The sequence below is a fragment of the Rissa tridactyla genome, chromosome 10 (genome assembly GCF_028500815.1).
Source record: "Rissa tridactyla isolate bRisTri1 chromosome 10, bRisTri1.patW.cur.20221130, whole genome shotgun sequence".
Lineage (NCBI taxonomy): Eukaryota > Metazoa > Chordata > Aves > Charadriiformes > Laridae > Rissa > Rissa tridactyla.
In genome coordinates, this window is record NC_071475.1 from 12,547,741 (window position 1) to 12,566,545 (window position 18,805).

Here is an 18,805-nt window from a genome sequence, read left to right on the forward strand (position 1 = left end):
GTTAATATCCAGCATCCATAACGGGAGCAAACTTCTTGAAGTAGCTCTGTGAGTGGGTGTCGAGCGCTTTTGAAAACCCAGCCCCGTTGTGTGTCCTTGAAGTCTGGCAGGTGGTGACTTGCTGTTGCTGTCGTGGAGCTGATGCTGGGAAAGCATGTGTTCAGCGAGGCAGGAGATGGCTCCCTACAGATCCTCATAGAAATTACTCAAAAACCTCTGAATCTACAGACGCATCCTCTGGTAGTGGGACAAGAAGCAGAGGGAAGGTGGAAGTGGGGAAAAAGAAGTTGTTACCTTGGGGTTCAAGTGCCTTTACTTGGCAGGGATCTAGTTATCATTTCAGTTTGTGTTTGGAAGATCTGCCCATGTTCCACCACACCTTCCTGAGTGTTAAAACAATATTTTGGCTGGTCCAGAATAGGTGAGAACCTATTCTCATGGTTCTCATGCTCATCTGCATCTACCATTTTCCATCTGCGCATCCAAGCACTGCTTCTTGGATGTATGGAGGGAAAAGACAGTCCAGGTTAAGCAGAAATGATAAATTTCTGCTATCCTGAAAAAACATCAACATTTCATGGGCAATTACACTTCAGGCTGCAGAAATAGCTGCTGAATTAATTGATTTTACACTTACTTCCTGAGGTGCTGAGTGGGTGTTGGTTGGAGCGGACATGTCAAAATAACATCTTCAAAAGTCTCAGTGATACAAAACATTTACCTATACCCATTGAGTAATCAACGATTAGAATACGATATAAATATCTGAAACCTTTAATTGGACAAAAAAGCAAGAAAAACTTTATTATTGCTTTTAAATATATTAAACATTTTTTGCAAGTTTTACTTGTCAAATATGGAAGTGTCTGGAACTGAAATTAAGCAAGTAGTCACTCTCTGACTTCCTTAAAGCTGGAGGTTAACCTAAATTGAAAAAATATGTTAAAATCATATTTCTTAAGCATCCATTTTAAATCATAGGTGAGAGACCAGTCAGCATAACTCCAATCAACTGCTCTTCCGCATGATTTTAAAAAGCCTTCATGCTTCATTACTGTGGATGGATGTCACTTGTAAGGTCACGGAACATGATTGCTTTCCCACACTTATTCTTCAGTCAGTTTTATTCACTATAGAAAACAAGAGTAAGGAGCAGCTCTGATTTTAAACTTGCACTTACTCAACTAATTGTATACAGAGTGATCAATATGTGAAATCAAATGCTGTGTCCATGGTGCATTAAGACATTATCAAACTATTGTGCTTCTTGGCTACTTTAATATGCCTTGAGATATAGCACACCACTTATATGTGGTTCAATAGTTTCTTTAAGCTGAGATGTAAACGTGTCTTCAAAAAAAAAAAAAGGCCCACCTAAAGCTAATAGAGCTGCATTGAATTCATCTCAAATACATGTTAAATTTTCTTGCCACCATTACCCTTTTCCTTTGGAAACTTCGGAGTGTTCTTGGCTAATAATAAAAATAAGGAAAAAAAACCCTGCAAAAACAAACTAAGAAAACTCAGTGGCCCATCTACTTTCAGCCTTTTGCTCTTTGTCCTGGGTATTCACAGCAAAGGAGACAAAATCCCATCAAGCTTTCTTTTCAGCATTGCATGGTGCTTTACACTGTTTCCTATGCTTGAGTTTTTGCCTGTGACAACAAAACAAAGTAATTAAGGTGGTTCTAGCAAAGCTAAATCAAGACAATAGCAGGAGACAAGATCTCTGGATTACAACCCAGGCTCTGCGACTGATTTATTGAACAACCTGTGCTAAATTGTTTAACCTATTTGCTGATGATTCCCTGCCTTTAAAGGGAAGGCATTAAGCCTCACCTACCCGTAGCATCACTCACAGCGCTTGTTGACTTGTATTTGTGAGGTGCTTTTGAAACGCGATGCTCTGTAATGTTGTGATGAAATGTGGCTGTGCTGAGACACAAGAGCATGCAGGGTGGAATCGGTCCTGGCTTGGCTTTGCAGGTGTTGCTGGCAAGTCCTCTTCTCTCCCCATCATGAGAATAGGGGACTTGGACTCCCTGTCGGTTCATGCCAGTAGCCGTATGACGTGGTGTGACCTGCTGTCTTCCTCGTCAAGGAGACAGCCCCAGGTGAGCACCTCCTCTCATCATGGCTGAAAGTGACGTATTTGGGCAACCCAAGGAAAACGTGTCCTTGCCATGGACAGAAACGTCCCTAGCAAATCTTGGGGCTATTTCCAGCCTCTTGATTGTGTTGATATGGACCTGGCTCATCTTCTATGAGGACGGAGTGACACTGCGGTGACGAGCCACTGGTGAGGTGCCAGTGAGCTTCACCAGGGGGTGAATTCACCCACTGTCTTTTAGTTCAAGGTCTAAATCTGTGTCTGCGTGGATTCTGGGTGCAGAGGAGGTGACAAGGCACAGCTCCCCGGCCCTGGTGTCTCTGCTGCTTGTATCATTTTCATGACTGGCATCAGCTTTGGGTTTTTGCTCCCCAGAGCTTGAATTCTTCTAAAAATTGTCGATATTTCTGTAGATCTCTAGAGAAAGAGTAAAATCTGTTGTTGTTGCAGTAAAACCTCATTATAGACTTGGTGTTACATTTCACAAGGGACCGGTTTGTGAAGCATCTGTTATTGCTCTGTCGGAGAAGGTGGAGAGCAGAACTGCAGAGAAGCTTTAAGTTGAGTTTGGGGGATCAGGCATAATTGGCAAGTTGCTGAAGACTTGCCATGTACAACAATTAAAGGGCTGCTGTCAAAGGCCAAGCAGGCATAAAAATGTACCTTCCTCACCTGCTGTCCCCTCTGGTGAGTTCATCTTAATTTTCAACATTTGATGGAGAATTGAATTTTGAGATGGAAAAGGGAATGTCTTATTTTATCAAGACCTTGGTATCTCTTAGTGCTCTTCTGCGGGTACCCCAGTCTGTGCGAGCATGAGAGGAAAGGAGCTGGGTCCTTGATGTATGGCTCGATCTCCTACATTATCATAAGGTCTCTCTAAGGGATATGCTGACAGCAGGAGAGGGCAGGCTGCGTAAGAGGCTATATCCCTTATTGTCTGATGTCAACAACCAAATGTGCTGTATCACTGGGTTCACCTATAGCCACGACTCGAATTTCCACTGGGAGAGAAGCTCATCTGGGTAGGGATTATCAGGGTAAATATAGAGGTTTCCAGGATGGACTTTCTGGGCAAATGTCAGAAGATTTCTGGGAAGGGAGCACTTGAATTTCTTCTGCTTTGATAGCTATAAAGCCTCAGAAATGTAAGGAAATGTGGAACACAAGCTTGGAGATGATCTTGTCCTTGGCACAAGTTTTCCCAATGGGGAGAGGTATCAAGTATATCTAACAGGCAGATGTTATTCTAAGGACACATGTCAACATTTGGCAGACCCAAGCTCTAAAAGTGTTTCTGTGTTGCTGTGACTGTAGTGTAGACATGCGTTAGCTTTGAAGGAGCCGGCTGGGATCCTGCGAGCAGGGCTGAGCTCGGTGCAGTTGCAAAGTCCATCTGAGAAGCTGAGATGGTAGTGTTTTAGCCATTCAGCCACTATCAGAACGGTAGTGTTTTAGCCATTTCTCTATCCTACAGCTGTACGTTTGGGCAGAGAGAGTGCTGTCACTAGCCAAAACTAATTTAAAACTGTGCAGAGCTGAGACAGATCTCTCTCAGGGGACTGACTACGCGATCTATCCTGTAGCTCTCTACCCACCAGGCCAAACTGTGCCTCGAATGATTTGGATGCGTTCTGGTGGACTTGATAATCTCTCTCTTCCCAAAGAAAAGGAATAGGGATCAGCAGTTACAAAAAGACAGCTAGAAGAAAATGTTTATTTTTCCGTTATTTTCTTTTTAAACATCATTTCTTTTGGTGCACGTGTTAATATTGACAAGCGTATTTTATAATTTGCAAATGCACATTAGGTGGGGATGGTGCATTGGTTTTTAATGTTTAATGCACATAGTTTAGATGGCATGCATTAATCATATTCCTATTGCCTTTGTTATGATAATGGGAGAAATAAGCTCTTGGTTTGGTTTTTTTATTAAAAAAAGAAGAAAACGAGTTAGACTTTTTTTAAGATGTATTATATATCAGCAGCTAATGAAGAGGAAATAATGATGATTCTGCACTGTAATATGTACTAGAACACTAATTAGACTATAGCAGAACTGCTTACAGATGTCTTTTAAACACCTGCTTGGTAATTTTCAGCCCCATGCGTTACTCCATTTAACAATGCATGCATGATGAGAAGACAGAGTTAAGACTGAAATATGATATGAAACGCAGTGCTCATCAGCCTTAGGTTTTGTCTTTTGTTAGTCCAGCTTTATATGCGTTTAAGAAAAGGTTAATGCAGATGGTCACTGAGTAGCCCTTTTTGTGCGCTGGGCTTTCTGTTGCCTGTGGCAGGTAAAGGAAAAGGAGGCAAGTTGTTTTCTGACTTCTTTGTGACCATACCAAGGCATTATGGTTTCAGGGCAAGAATTCCCAATTCAGACTGTTGTCTTGCATGTATATTAGCCCAGAATGGTATGTATTGTACCCCCAACATTTGCTTATCATTGATTTAGTTCTGTGTGTGTGTTTGTGAGACCATTAAAAGCTGTGCATCTAGAAATAATGTTGGCCTTAATTTTTAAAGCTATGTTTTGAAGTCGTCGTCTTTTACTGTAATAAGAAACCATGAATGTTTCTACTCTATGTCTTATTTGCTTTTACATTGTTGTCCATTATGTAAATAATTGAATTATAAAAATGAATAACAAATGTGGAGCCCTCAACCTAATAGCCTACAATGAGAATAATAAAAAATCCTCATTATAAAAGTAGTTCCCATAGTTCTGTGATGGGCCAGGGCTTCATTTGTAGGCTTTGAACTTGCACTAAAGGAACTAGATATTGTTGATAACTTGTTCATAAGAACGCCAGTCCTAAGATAGCAAGTGCTTGCTTTGCATTTTCATACACAAAACATTTCTAAGCTGCTCCCCTATTACAGTACTCTGCAGTGAAAACTGTTGGCATAAGAACATTTATAGTTCTGCACATTTTGTACTATCTAATTTTAAACTTTGTGTGCATGGCGGTACCCCACAGGGGAGCCAAGCTTACGGACGTGGCCACAGTTTCCTTACCTGGTTTCTGAATGAAGCCCAGTCTCAGGACATGTTTGCGTGGGACAATTTCATTTGTTTAGGCTGGAGCACATTGGCTAGGGTTTGGATGGTCCCTGCCTTTCACACAGCAGAACAGCATATATGCTGTTATTTTCAGTTTAAGACTTAGTGGCTCCTTTGTTAAAGGCTGCTGAATTTTAGTGTTTTCATTCCAAATGATAAATGGTTGTTTAAACCGATGTTACAAAATTGCCGTAGAAAATCAAGGATGTACAAATATTTTAGCAGTCTCAGACTAATGTATGGTTCAGTTCAGCGCTGGTTCAGTTTGTGATTTTTTTTTGTTAAGCTTCTGTAATAGATTAATGACTCCTGGTGAAGTTTTGTTTGTTGGTTATACAGTGTTGAGCCTTATTGACAGTGACTCCTCAGTATTCCCCAAATACTGAGTCTCTGTGGTGCTTCAGCTTCTTTTTTCTCACTCTTCTTTCCAAAGGCAATCTTCCCTGACCACACCATTAATGTGTTGTAAGATATGGAGCCGTTTGTGCCTGAAAGCCTGAGCAGACCCCAAATGAGCATGCTAAAGGTGAGCAACTCTGATTCAAAGCTTTTTAGAATTTTTTTTTTTATCTTGAAAATGAAGATTTTCAACTGATGCTCTAAATCCTGAGATAGTTACACATTTAAATGCAGTATGACCACATTTCTCATAAAAGAACACATTTAAAGGTAATATGCAATATTTCTATTTTATAGGTGTGTCAGAGAGAATTTTTTCTCTATTTCAAAATTTGTGGTACTATCTGCAATTTTATATAACCCCGTTTCAGGTGGCTATTGTGAGCTACAAATGTTTCTATCCTGTACGTAAGATCAGTTTAGTCTTACATCCAGGGATGCTGCTTTATGTAACTTCTGCTCTGTACCCTAAACGTAGCAGTAAAGCTTGGGGAACTTAATGTGACACACACAAGGGGGATATGGTTGGAAAGGAGAAGAGTTCTTGGGAAGTTCAGCGGTTTGCATTGGTAGCATTTGAGTCCCAGAATGGTAACAGATTTATGACCTGCCCATGGACCAGGTGAGAGGTAAGAGATGAATACCAAGGGGTGCAAAGCAGCATCAGGTGCCATAAGCCAGCATCATGACCGGGTGTGGATTTGTTGGGGAGAGAGATGGGAAAAGGAGAATCTCTTTTCCTCTTCCTCCCTCCTCAGCGTGTGGTTTGATCCAGGCCGTGGTCCTGTGCTACATGGTGGGTGTACAGTTGGACTCCTGGAGGCAGACACACGGAATCTTTCAAGGTGCTTTGGGGCTGGGAGGGGTCTCTGGTGCTGGGTGACAGAGCAAACCTCCGAGACTTCGCAGTGTCAAATACGGTCATGGACAGATGCCCAGGGGACTGTGATAATGGAAGAAGATGCCTTTGAGTAGGAGCTTTACAGGCAGAGAGTAACAGAAAAGTTGCTCCAAGTGTAAGACCAAGGGATTTACCTAGATACAGCAAGAAGCTAAAAAAACCCTAAACCCCCAAGCAATTTTGTCACGTTCATCATCAGGATAAGTAGTGGTCTCAGCACACCAGGTGCCTCAGCACCGTCAGCGCTTGTGGAGGCAGCAGAGCAAAGCATAAATGCATTCGTGCAAGGGAACCAGGAGGCCAGAACCTGAGTCTTCCAAAGCCCCAGGTGGCTGTTTTGCCTTGCTAAGCAAGTCTGCTCGCTTGGTGACACCAGCTGTGTCTACCCACTACCCCTGCGTAACGCTGGCGGTCCCCATGAGAGTACCTGCTGTCAGACCTGATCTCAGCCTTCTGTGAAGCACTGAAATAGTACATGGAGGATTTCTTGAGTAAGGCATGCTCATCTTTAAAATAGTATTCTTCTGAGTTTAGGCCCTTTCCTTCAGGTATGTGAGAAACTGCCCCTTGGTACCATGAGAGGATGAAGAGGGAGGGGAAAGAGGGCATCTTGAAACAGGTCTTTTTAAGTCCCACTATGTGCAGTTGTGTTGGGAAGTCTGAGGGGTTTCTCCCTTCCTTGTGGCTTCAGGATTCGTGCTCCATCTCCAGAGAAGATGGGACCATGGGCTGTCTCACCAGTGTGTGTGAGATAAATGACCAGCCCATAATACCCCTCTGGAGAGTATCTACTCCTTTCTGGAGTTGAATCAGTCTCTCCAGGGGTCCTTCCCTACTGACTCCCAGTGCATTTGAGGTGAATCCAAAGATCTTAGCTTATAGATGAGCTTCTGCTCATCTCTGTCAGCAGTATGTGTAGGCATAAGCCGTATCAATCTAATCACAAACACAAACAAACCAGCAATTGTTTGAGTCCTGTATACATCGGCAGGCAAAAGCAAGCCCTCTGCTCTTTCTAGTCTGCATGCATGTAATTTTTCTGCAGCCTTCGTCAGCACCAGGAATTCAATAGCTGAGACCAACATTTATGTCAGTGAATCCAGTGTGTAGGTCTGCCCCTTTCCTGACTATTCAAATACGCAGCCACATCAGTGTTTCTCATGTGGAGGGCAGTGACAAGGGTCATAATTTTATTCTTTATCTCCCACTTCACCTGCTCCTGAATGCCGAAGAAAGGGAGGAAACGGCATATTGGGGAGCGTGGTGGTGTTGATGACAACATTGCAGTGCTCGACCATTCATCAGGGCGTCATGGGAGGATGAGGAGGAGGGAGGAGCACAGCTGAGCGTCTGTGTCCTGCAGCCCTGGGTGGTGGTGGTGAGGTGGAAGAGGTGGTACTGCCCGTGCTGGTGGGAGGGAGGCGGTGGGCGTTAGCCCTGCTCACCCCTCCAGCCGCACGGCACAAAGCCGGAGGGCAGAATTTTCATGTCAGGTAGGAAAGCTTCAGCCTGGTCAAAAAAATAAGTTTGATTTCTGAAAATCAGAAAGGTTAAAATGGAGTTTAAATGTCTTGAACTTCCCTCAGGGCTGTGTTTTGTGAAAAGGACAGTGGGGTTTGTTCAGTTGCTTTCTGCTCGCGCTGCATTTACATGCCTAAAATGATTCAGCTGTCGTAGCCCTGACAAGTGCTAAAAAGCTCTTGTTAAGGTCATCGATATCAGAGAATTGTCTCTCATACAACATCCCAGTGTATCAGGGCCACCGTCACTGGGAACGGGGGCCGATGTCAGACACTGTTTGCTACAGATGGGAGTGTGACCCCCGACGTCCCGGCACGGCTGAGCCCGCGCTTGTCTCCCCTCTCTTCCAAAAGAGAGCGTGTAACGCTGCTCCAACTGAATGCAGAGAGCTCTAAACATGCCTGACCTTTAAATTTTAGCTGAAGCTAAAAGATCTGCGGCTAACTGAAAATCTGGGATTGCTTTCATGTGTCTCGAGCATTCAGGGAATCGATGTAGCTTAACATGCAAATGCAGGGCTTCCTGCAGAACAGCGCTGCTTTTCAAGATCTCTCATTTCACGCTGTTACCACTCCATGCCCTGCTGTTTCTATGAAAAGAGCCTCTCTGAGGAAAAGTTTCCCACAGACAGAAATCCAACTGATGTGGTTAAAAAAACCCCAACATTCCCAACAACATATAGTTTAATTTTTAAAATGTGTGGTGTCCATCCACAACCTGGCAATCAGCATCTTCTCGGCTGCTGGTGTTTAGAAAACGGCCAGCTGCTCCCTCAGTTTTCTGTGTCTATACTTTAGATAGAATCAGAGAACGGTTTGGGTTGGAAGGGACCTTAAAGATCATCCAGTTCAGCCCCCTGCCCCGGGCAGGGACACCTCCCACCAGACCAGGTTGCTCAAAGCCCCGTCCAACCTGGCCTTGAACACCTCCAGGGATGGGGCAGCCACAGCTTCTCTGGGCAGCCTGGGCCAGGGGCTCACCACCCTCACAGCAAAGAATTCCTTTCTATTATCTAACCTAAATCTCCCCCTTTCGGTTTAAAACCATTCCCCCTTGTTCTATGTCTCCAATCCCTGATCAAGAGTCGCTCCTCATCTTTCCTCTAGGCCCCTTTAGGTCCTGGAAGGCTGCTGTAAGGTCTCCCTGGAGCCTTCTCTTCTCAAATGTTGGTCCTCATCTATTAAAGCAAGACGATCCTGAAGTTGGGAGCCAGGAGTCCTGCCCTGACGTAGGTGTGTGGAGGAAGATTTTCCCTCTGTGAACAGCAATGCTCCAGTGCCTTTTGGCATGTTCATTTGCGCATCTGTTTTCTCTGTGTACGAGTTACTGTGCTCCCATAACTTAGGTTTTCTGCACATATAGAGAAATAGATGTCCAAACACTTCTTTTCCTTATCACTAATGAAAAATGCCTGTAGGGCCCATGCACAGCAGCTGTCTGGCAGGTCCCTTCCCTGGTGGTTCCAGGTGTGACACGCCACCGGCAGATTCCATTTACTGCAGTAATGTTTATTTGGTGCACTTCAAATACCTTCCTTGAGCCACCTGGATGTCATCATCTTCTGTCTTTAAAGCAACGTATGATGCATTATTGATGGGTGAAATACAGAAAATGTTTAACATTTCTCTAATACCTTTCATTCTTATTCTCTCCTAATTTCAAGTATTTCCCGTTCTGTGCCACTACCATATAATTCAACATTTTAAGCATATTGTTCCTCACAGTGTCTGCTTATATTTTTGAGCTTGTCTGGTTATTTTGACAACAAGAGACATCATAAATTATGTAAGCAATTTCTCTCCTTACAAGCTGGTCCCAGCCCTGTGCTGCCCCGATAAGAGCAGCGAGACAGAAGCTGCTTTAGTGATGGCAGGACTCGTGTGACTGCACTTCAGCTGCGCTGTGACCAGAGAGTAGAGCACATGGTGCGTTGGAAATGAATTGAAACTGCATAGAATAGGGGAAAAAAACCAAGTCTAAGCCTGGTTGTGGTCTGAGATTACTCTGAGATTTGGGAAGGGTGGTTTGTGTCGATTTAGCCTTGAAGCTGTGGCTGTGACCATGCCCTGGGCTGTGTGTGTTGGAGCCTAGTGAGGACATCAATCTGGGTCTAGATATCATGGTACCTTCACCTCTAAAAGCATCCTAGATGCGGAGCTGGGAGTTCAGGCAGCTGTGGGCAGTGGTGGTTGTAAGAGAGGACTCTAATCTGTGAGGCTTCAAGAAAATCAGATACTGAGTTAAAACCCCTTGGGCAGGGGGAGGGTCCTGAACCTGTCCCACACTTTCTAGTGCATACTCCAATTAAGTAGGAAAGTGGCCACGAGCAGCAGCATCTCGGTTCTTACTTGAATTCAAAGAAGAGCAAGAGTCCTGCTGTTTTCCTGAAGGGGGAAGGGAGGTGCTGGGTAGCGATGCTGGGTAGAAGACTCCTTGTCTTGTTACCTGGGCTTTTATTAGACTCCACCATGATGTTTGTATTCAGAGGTCAGCCTCCTGACCCTTTTCCGTATAAACAATCGTTATGGACTAATTGATAATCTTGAGGCCTGGCAGCAGTTATCCAAGGCAGATGGCCACTGCTGGGAAACCTCTGCCTCTGATAGCTCCAAAACATGACATAAGTCTCATCTTTTCAAGAAAGCCTTTACCAGATGGGTCTAATTTAAAACATGGCCTTTCTCATTTCTTCCTAGAGTAACGGCAGAAGTAACTAGAAGTAACGGCAGAATGGATAGCTCTGCTCCTCTGAGGGCAGGCAGAAGTGGGTGTTTGATATTGAAACATTCATGGGTTTGGTTATGATGCATCGGTGAGGAGAGATGATGAACTCATTAGAATAAATATCAATAAACGTATTGAACTTCCCATTATTCTGAATTTACTAGAGCTGGCCAAAAAGAGGCCAGTTCTTGAGAAATATGTTGGGAAAAATGTCTCTTTTATCTCATTTTTATTACTGCTCTGCAATGACCAACCCTAGGTCAATTTGCATTATTTCTCATCAGTCCTATTAGTAGACTGCTGCCAAAATTTGTGGTCACAGCTGGGGAGCTCAGAGAGCAGCTCAGAAGATGAGGTTGAAATGAAGCTTTCCTCTTGCTTTCTGGGGGCTGCCTGCATCAATCTGATTGTTTCTGGCAGGCGTTTCCCAGTCAATAGTCAGGTTTGTCATTTGATGTTTGAACTTTTGGCTTATTTAGCTGAGCTCCTTGTGGTCCTTGGTTTGCTGCTCAGAGGAGGCGTCAGCCCCAGGCCGTGGTGGGATACTGTACTCTGTTTTCTGCCTGTGCATGAAAATGGCTCTGAGAGATTCCTCTCCTTCCAGCAGGAAACCCTGGAAGCTCTGGATCTTTTCAGTTAGACGCATTACAAACTGTGCTGATTGCCAGCCTTGTCTCTCTTCTCTTAACATGAGCTATAAAATAGCTCTTCTCCTCCCTTCCCCAATTGAACTGAAAATGGCCTATTTTTATATGCTTTTTACAGGCGTGTCTACATGGTAGAAATTAGGAGTTCTAGCTTATCTTGTGTTATGTAAATATTTCTGTGCTTCTAGAATAAAGTTTTTCTTTGCCTTTGATCCAGCTTTCTTGTAGTTAGTTTAACCTTCAGAAAGAGTCACAAGAGATTCTTGGAGATTGCCAATGGCATTATTCCTGAGGAAAACTGGAGAGAGAAAAGAAAACTTAAAATTACTGATATAAACAGCTCATTTAGAAATGGATAGCTAACTAAAGGAAAAGGTTGTCTTTTGGTGTATTTTTAAGCACGTTTTTTGCTTAAAATAGCTGGGAGCGAATGTAAAAATAGCATTTGCCATGTTTGCATAGTGTTACATGACAAAAGTGGTGCTTTTCCGGCAGCCTGGGAGGTGGCTGTGCCCTGGCCCTGCGCTGGGGGCAGCAGCTCCAAATCCTGTGCCCCGGGCTGTGGTGGAGGGACAGGGAATGACCAGCTGCGGGGCTGGGTCTGTGGCTTTCCCCCAGCACAGACCACCAAACGGTGGGGCCCGTCACCAGTGTCCCATACGATCCCTGTCAGCTGTAGTTGTTGAACAGTGTCAACGGAGAAAAGGAACAGTCTGAGTCTGGTTAGAGATGATTTTCTCAACAAACGGATGCTCCTGGTGGATTACTTTTCTTAAAATGTTAATTATGTTTCTTTAGAAGTATGCTGAGAGGCGATGCAGCTCAGGTGGGGAGGAGGCAGCCAGAGACCCAGGAGAAGTTGCAGTCGCTGGTGTATTTTGCTCATTAACCTCCTAAGTGGAGGTGGCAGTTTGAAATCCTGCCCATGCATTTTGCCTACAAACACTGAAATGGATCTTGAACTTCGTATATGCTAATGCCAACGGTCATGGGGCAAAGTGGTGGCCCCACATAGGGACATGGTTTAGTGGTGGACTTGGCAGTGCTAGGTTAACGGTTGGACTCGATGATCTTAAAGGTCCTAAATGATTCTATAGGAGCATATGCATACAATGGAAAAGCAGTAGGTGTGGCTGGAATTAGACGAGTCCGGCTCCTGGGGTTAAGTGGTGCAGTCAGCTGTGGGTTTGTGGCTGAACTGTGCCCTTTTTAGTGCCAACCGCTCTAAGGGTGAGGCTGGAGCTCGGTCGTGCCCATGGAGACAAGAATGGGTCAGTGTAGTTGGAAGGGACGAGTGTGCCCACTGCACCGTTGTGAGGGGCTGTGTGCCGACACGGCTTCGCTCTGTCCCCTGCTACGCCCCAAGGATGCAAATGGGGACCACTGCAAGGGCCCCTCGGTGCAGAAGCCCCTCTGTGCTCTGTGTTTGTCCAGGCTGTGCTGTGGCTTTGCCCAGGAAAGCAGTTGAGTCGCCGTCCCTGGAGGTATCTAAAAGACATGTGGCTGTGGTGCTGAGGGGCATGGGTTAGCGGTAACTTGGCAGTGCTGGCTTAACGGTTGGACTTGGTGATCTTAAAGGTCTCTTCCAACCACAACAATTCTATGATTCTCCGGGCTCGTTCTCTGCCCACTGCACGGGGTTCCCACCAGTGCCAGAGTCGCCAACTCTGACATTTCTCCAGCTCGGCAGCGTGGGCCTGTCTTCCGACAGGCTGTGCGGAACACGGGAGGGACTTCACCCTGATCCCACGCCTGGTTAATGAAATACTTTCAATGGTGTCAAGTACTGCTGGGTTAAAACCCAAACCCGAAACCAGGTAATCAAAGATCTTTAGGGATGATGTCAACCTTGGAGAATATGAATGAGTGGAAAATACTCTAAAATTGTGCTTGGGTTGATAGACAAAGATTAATATTCATTGTAAATGAAAGAGAAGCAACACTTTGCATAGTTCATAAATGAGAAAGCTTCCTAGAGAAAATTAAGAAGATTTTACTGGAATTATTTTTATCCTTCCATACCTTTGTGTCTGGAATTTTAGCTGATTGCTTTGGACTGTACTGGTGGGGAGGGTGAACAGCCTTTCCAAAAGAAAATTTGAGAACAACTTCAAACGCCCACAAGAAGAGGTTGACTCTAGTCTTCACCTGTTGCATAGAGATTTATAATTAGGATCACTACTAGAGCGAGGAAAAGAAGCAGTCTGTAGTTAAAAAATGTTTAATTAAAGGTTAAAAATGATTGTACAGAACATATAATAGTAGAGACTTTGTTATTTGGCACTATTTTGGGCAGAAATAACGATAGCAGAAGGTCTGGCTGAACTCATGCTTCTGTGCTGATGACCGGGACTATCAGCCTGATTTCCTGTCTGGAGAAAAAGGATACGGGAGATTTATGTAGGTCTTGTGTATGTGTTTGCGGGGATGCTGCTAGTACCTCTTTGAAAAAAGAGGGCGTATATTTTAACAAATAAACCAGTGACAATGGTAACAAAGTCATGGGTGTGAAGGCAAGAAGGAACCACCGCGATCCACCACTTTGAGCGTCTGCCTGATGCCTTCTGGTAACTCCTCTGGAACCCGCAGTCAGAAATAAAACTTGGCTGAGCTTTGTTCTGCGTCTTCCTCTCCTTGTTCAGAAGGGCTGATCCATCAAAGTCTGCTGAAACTGGGGTAGGGGGTTCATTACCCTTGGATCAGGCCCTCAGCGCTGGATAATCTGATTGCTTAAAAATAGATAATTAATGGCGCTTTATTTTTCATGTTTCCAAGGCAACACAAAACCCCACGACATTGTTTTCCAGTACATGAGCAGAAGCTTTTGGCTGTGGCAGAAGAGTTCCCCTCTGTCTCATATGAAGCTGCTGTAAAGGTACCAAAGCCATATTTTCTGTCGTTATAGTCGATTTATGTCCTATATCCAAAAAGTAATGACGATCAGATGCAGTTGATGAAATGATCTGTTCTCACTGCAGACGAACTCGTTCACTCAGCTGAGAGCTCTGCTGTTGAAATAGATAATTTGTGTTGTGACAAGTGTAACTTTAAATGCCTCGGTTTGGTGGCAATGTTAGGAAGTGTGACAAAAATTAAATTATTTGTCTGCTTTAACCATGGCTCTCCTTGGATTGCTAATGAGAGAAATTCTTGTTAAATACACGTCCTTTTTGATAGACTCCTTTTACAGGTCCTCAGTTGGGAAAATGATTTATTATTTGTATTATAAAGGGCATGAAAGAGAGGGCTTTCCCTTATTTTCTCTGCCTCGTTTCTTTTTATGTCTTTAGCTGATGTAACAGGTCATTGCTTGTGTTCCAGCATAAAACGGAAAGATCCCCTAAAATGAAATCACCAGGGTGAGCAATCCCGATGAATGCCTTTCCTGCCTGTCGATATTCCTTTGAAATTAATGGGCAGGGGGAGCTCATTTAGGTGCTCGAACCTCAGGGGAGCGTTGGCAGCACCTTCCCTGGAGGTGACAAAGAAGAATCAATCTGCACTTCTATTTAGGGCTGCAGAGCGAGGAGTTCAGAGGGCCTAAAATAAGTCCCGACATGGGCTTTGAAGTACCCGCCTCATGCTGCAGCTCCACGGCAGGTGGGGAGAACACCAGGGCCCCCCGAGTCCCGGGGCGGGAGGATGCTGCTGCGTTAAGGGCTCGGGGAGAGCTTTCATTCAAAGGAAGCATTTTAATGTTTGCATTTTTATTAATGGCCAGTTGGTTTGGTGGCTGGTTTTAGGTCCCACCTTTGACCAAGGGTGTGCAAACCCTCCCCTTGTGCTGCTGGAGGGTGCCAGCCCTGCACCCTCAGCAATGGAGGGGGGGAAGCGACTCTGTGTCCCTTCTCCTCTGGCAGCTGGGTCATTCTGCATCCCGGGGGAGTGGGATTTGGGAGGCTGGAGAAGCTGAGCTGGCAGCAAGGAGCTGGACTCTCTCAAAAGGGGCTCTTTCCTGATGGACAATTCTGGGATGTCCCCTTGTCCTAGGAGTTGCTTTGAGTTTAAATTATCATGGGCTGAATTAATAAGGGAACATCTCGAAGTTGCATCCTGTCTATTGGCTCCTAACCGGGATGCTTTTGATTCTTCCTTTTTCAGCATTTCCCAATGCCTTGATGTTCTCCCACCCAAAGGGAATTAATCGCCGAGATGGAATGAAGAGCACAGCCCAGACAGCAGGCATGGTCCAGACCTCACGGGACTAATTATGCTCTTAAAGGGTAAGAAAATAATCTTAGGTACATTGGGAAGAAAGTGTGTTAGTAATGCTACATAGGATTACTGGCGCGTCTCCCATACTTGTGCATTTCATAAAAAAAAAAAAGATACTTCTCAATCTCAAAAAGATCAGCAAGGAGCTCAAGAAAAGAAATTTAATAGCAAATGAGTTTATCAAGTTTTCTTGACCCTTAGAGATGGGAAGAAAACAAAGGAAAGATGCACATGAAGGTCTTGTGAAATTCTAATACGAAACACTCTCATGCACAAACAGAAAAGTCTCAAAACAGAGAGAGTTCAAAACCAAAGCAAATGAAGAGCATGGTATGAATTACAATAAGAGCCATCGCAGACAGTGCAACGTGGCGGTTAAAGCTGATGAAGAGGACCCATGACGGGGAAGGCGAGTGTCTGTTTATAGAAATATCAAACTGTTGGGGAGGGGAACTTTTTGATGCCCCTAACAAGAGGCAGGACAGGAGTCAGAGGACTGGCAATACTGTCAGTAAAACATGAAAATAGACTCAAAACTGGTGACAGGCTGGGGTTATTATAGACTCTCAACTGTCTGTATTTGTGGAAAGTATACTTATGTGCAGACATACATGTGTACGCCGAGGGTGTCTCCTGGAGATAGACGGGGGACACGCTGGCCTTTGGGAGAGATGCCAAGGGAGCATCTGCCTCCACCTCCTTGTCCTGCGGCCAGTGCTTTGATGGAGCGACCGGTCCCACCGACACAAACAAGGTGTCCGCATCCTGGTCTGACCTTGGGAAAGGCTTCCAAGCCGAAGGTGAGCCATGAATAGCTCCCATAGGCGCAGGGTGTAGCAGCCGCCGCTTGCTGAGGCTGGCGAAATAGCTGTTCAGCTTGGAAAAAGACAAATATCTGTCCTTTTTTCTAGGCTATACCTCCCGCATCCCGGTGAGACCCAAGCTGTACGCGCACTGGGAAGGCACCTAAGAACTGCGAAGAAAAGTCTTTGCAGAAAAGCTCTTTCCCAAGAGGGTAAGTCTGATAGTTGGAGATAGAGATAAGTGGTGTCCCACCTCCCACCCATCATGTTGCAGCCTGCACTATATATGCATCAGATTTAAAGAAAAGTAGTGCCTCTTTTTATCAAGCAGGCTTAATAGAACAACAATAACGTACATTCAGTTATATCTCTACTAAACATATCCTTTTTTATTGCTTTTCAGGAGTTCAGAGCATTAGCATAAAACAATCGAGGAGGTTGTTTCTCCTAAGAGAGTAGGTGCCTGTTTACAAACTCATTTTATTTTCACAATATTCCATTGTTATTTATTTCAGACAGAAAGCTGTCAGATTAATGCACTCCCTCATGCAGGACAGCTTGCTTTATTGCCTGTTATTAAGACATAACATATATAACCTGACAGGCACTGCCCACGTCTGCATTCTGCCACTGAAAGGCAAATTAAGTAGAAAATGGAGATCTCCAATATTTCTTAGGGCTAAAGTGATATTAGTTTTTAAACTCATTTTGTATTCATAGAGGATCCTGCGTGTTCGCAATGTATCCGACAGAGTAAACCGTCCAAAGAAAAAGGCTTTTTTAAAAATTCGTATATTAGTTACCTCTGAGAAATTCAGACTGCGGAAGTACAGGAGTTACCAAGTCCCCTCATATAAAGGGTGCCACGTTACACAGGTGTTACAGGAAACCCTTCAGAAAACAAACTTTGGGGGAATAGTGGTTAAAGGTTTAAAACCTTTAAACCTAAAATAACCTAACAAATGGTCCTCACCCCCCAGATCTCCAAATCCCAAACCCCAGCACTCCCATCACCCCCAGTACCGGCTCCCACCAAAGGCCATCACAGCTTCCAAGAGGCAGCACGTGCCGTTGCAAACGTATTTTTTTTTTTAAGCTGTATCAAATTTGTTTTTCTTTGGTGTGCATCCAGGTGGTGGCAGGACTGGTTTGTGTCCTTTCTCCTCGTCACCATGACCCTTCGAGTCACGGTCCGAACCATCCCAGCGAGTGGCGGGGGCTCCCCTGCCCTGCTCCCCCAGCTTGGAGGAACACAGCTACCGCTTTGGAAAGGGTCTTGAAAAGAATACGCTCTACAATGGCGGTTTCCTAAAAACTACAACTCAACCCTACTATTCTGTCTCACTGGATTTCAAATAATAGCAATTATAAGGGATAAAGTGCTGCTATTTTTGGTGCAAGTACAAGTGAAATGGCAGAAACACCTTCCCCAGCACCCGCAGTTCCAGGCATACAAGCAATGTTGTTCCCGTTTTTTATTATCATTGATTTTTTTTCTTTCTTTTTTAAATTTTCCTCCCCAGGAGTGAATTGCTGAACTTGGTTAGTGTCAGAAGCTGCTCTGGAAAAGCCTGCAAGAGGTGGGCAGGTGCAGGGACCTGTCACATTATCCCGTACTGGCTCTTCACCTTTTCCTCCTGTACTTTCCAAGTAAGAACTTTTTTTTCAGCTCTCCCTGGATAATTAAGTCAGTTTTATTACTGAAATAAACATTGACTGTATTAACACAACATGAGGAACAAACAGAAGTCAATTTAAAGGAAGACGAATCTGAACACTGGGGGAAATACAGAGCAAGGCAGGTGTCCCCATTGAACCATCTGAAAGGGAAAACTTGATTTACTATAGAAAAATTCCTTCAGTTTTGCCTCTTGTGTCTACACTTGTAAACATGTTGGAATTACTATTAACCCTTACTGCAGCATCTGGATTAGCTCCCTATTAACGCAGGTAGAAGCCATGCTTTAAAAGCTTAAAATATGTAGTTCTGTTTTGCCCACGTTCCCAGTGAGGAGGTTTTACTGCTTCAAAGTCTCTGGCTTTATGGGAAGCCGCGGTACGTACGGAATAGGCAATTTGCAGGGAGAACAAGCCACGCAATTTAATGCTAAATAGTGATATAGTAAACAAATTATTATAAAGAACTAACTCTTCTTCAATATATTTTTTTTTTCTTTGTTTCAGAGGCAAGGAAAGAGGCTAATTGGACAGAGGGGAAACCAAGCCGGGAAGGGAAGGGGCTTTGTGTCTGTGGTGCCGCAAACCTGCACCACGGCAGAGCTGGAGCTGGGAAGCTGCAGCAGAACCTCGGGTCCCTGCCCCGATTTCTGCAGATTTCTGGGTATACGTGTTAGAATTTCCGTCTCAGGGCAGCAAAGCTACTGTGAGGGAAACCACTCCTCTCCTGCCACG

At 44.4% G+C, this 18,805-nt stretch overlaps 1 long non-coding RNA gene across 2 annotated transcripts in view; it reads left to right on the forward strand.

The window, feature by feature from the left end:
- Positions 1 to 18,592, forward strand: part of LOC128915794 (uncharacterized) — a 175,874-nt gene extending 157,282 nt beyond the window's left edge. The window contains exons 4-11 of one of the 2 annotated variants that reach the window (XR_008468753.1): positions 5,617 to 5,709; positions 14,151 to 14,250; positions 15,477 to 15,598; positions 15,871 to 16,390; positions 16,502 to 16,605; positions 16,797 to 16,848; positions 17,526 to 18,043; positions 18,578 to 18,592. This is a non-coding gene — a long non-coding RNA (uncharacterized LOC128915794). Of the gene's footprint in view, positions 1 to 5,616; positions 5,710 to 14,150; positions 14,251 to 15,476; positions 16,391 to 16,501; positions 16,606 to 16,796; positions 16,849 to 17,525; positions 18,044 to 18,577 lie in introns of both variants that reach the window. The other variant, XR_008468752.1, reaches the window with a different exon arrangement.
- Positions 18,593 to 18,805: the final 213 nt, after the last annotated feature.